Source organism: Hibiscus syriacus, unplaced genomic scaffold (genome assembly GCF_006381635.1).
Source record: "Hibiscus syriacus cultivar Baekdansim isolate YM2019G1 unplaced genomic scaffold, ASM638163v2 tig00110831_pilon, whole genome shotgun sequence".
Lineage (NCBI taxonomy): Eukaryota > Viridiplantae > Streptophyta > Magnoliopsida > Malvales > Malvaceae > Hibiscus > Hibiscus syriacus.
The window spans coordinates 3,375,143-3,376,369 of NW_024062882.1; the positions used below are offsets into that span (position 1 = coordinate 3,375,143).

General features: G+C 41.2%; 1 pseudogene; it reads right to left on the minus strand.

The window, feature by feature from the left end:
• Positions 1-330: 330 nt before the first annotated feature.
• Positions 331-949, minus strand: LOC120142816 (annotated as a pseudogene).
• Positions 950-1,227: the final 278 nt, after the last annotated feature.

The window sequence follows — 1,227 nt, forward strand, 5'->3', positions numbered from 1 at the left end:
CAAAATCTCATATTTATTCGTAACCATGCTACTAATTATTGGTGGAAAAATTGCAGTGATAACGACTATTAACGGTTCACTTCTTGTTTGAACAAAGAGTTGCGACTAGTGATTCTAATGAATTGAAAAAAAAATAACGTCCGATATAGAGAAAGAGATCAAGAGAGAGTCCATGTTCTTTATTCCAATCATGCATGATGGCTTATATAGTGACCCTTAGTATTAGTGTCAAGAGAGATTCAAAATTCTGCATTTCATCTTATTCTAATTATACCAAATGATGCTCATCTCCGAAGGAAGCACGGAATTCAGCAGAACTAAATCAAATAAAAACACAATGATCGTAGCCAAAAATCTATAGATTCATGCAACGAGTCTGGATTAAGATCAAAGAGACACAAACATTCAAAATTCTGACAACAGTTGTAGCAAATTCATCTAAATGAACATATTTCATATAAGATCTTGGAAAAACAAACAACAAAACTCAGATTTCTGAAGCAAACCGTAGAGCTTCTTCAACGGTAACTCTTCTGGAACCTCGCCCTGGCACCTCTTCCACCGAACTTCTTGGGCTAGCACCTCCTCGGATCAACAACCAGAAAAGTTCTATCGTACCTAACCAAAATATCCTTAATCTCCTTGCTTGCTCGTAGACATACTTCTGGTAAAACGCGATGATGGATTTGGCAATGCTTTGACGGATAGCGTAGATCTGAGAAGTGTGGCCTCCGCCTTTGACTCGGATCCTCATGTCGAGGCCGGCGAAACGCTGGCGGCCGAGGAGCAAGATTGGCTCGACAGCCTTGAAGCGGAGGATTTCCGTCTCGACAAGCTCGATGGGACAACCGTTGATCTTGATTAAGCCACAACCTCTCTTGCAATAAGACACGACCATAATCGTCTTCTTCCGGCCGAAGCATTGTACGGTGTCATGATCCAGGAGGAAAAATTAGAGACTGATGAGAAGAAAAGGGGAAACAAATTAGAGGATGATGAGGAGAAAGGGGGAAACACGGGGAAATTAGGGATTATGATTGGGAAATTAGACGAGGAGTATATGGATGGGGCAAAGATGTTACTTGATGGGCAAGGACCAAGTGTGGGCTGCTGAAGCAAGAAACCAAGTGCTTATTGGACTAGGAGATGTCAAGCCCAATAATCTGCACCCAACAAAAGAAACAGAAATGGTTAAGGAATCCAAGTTGTTAGAGAAATGTTACAGTT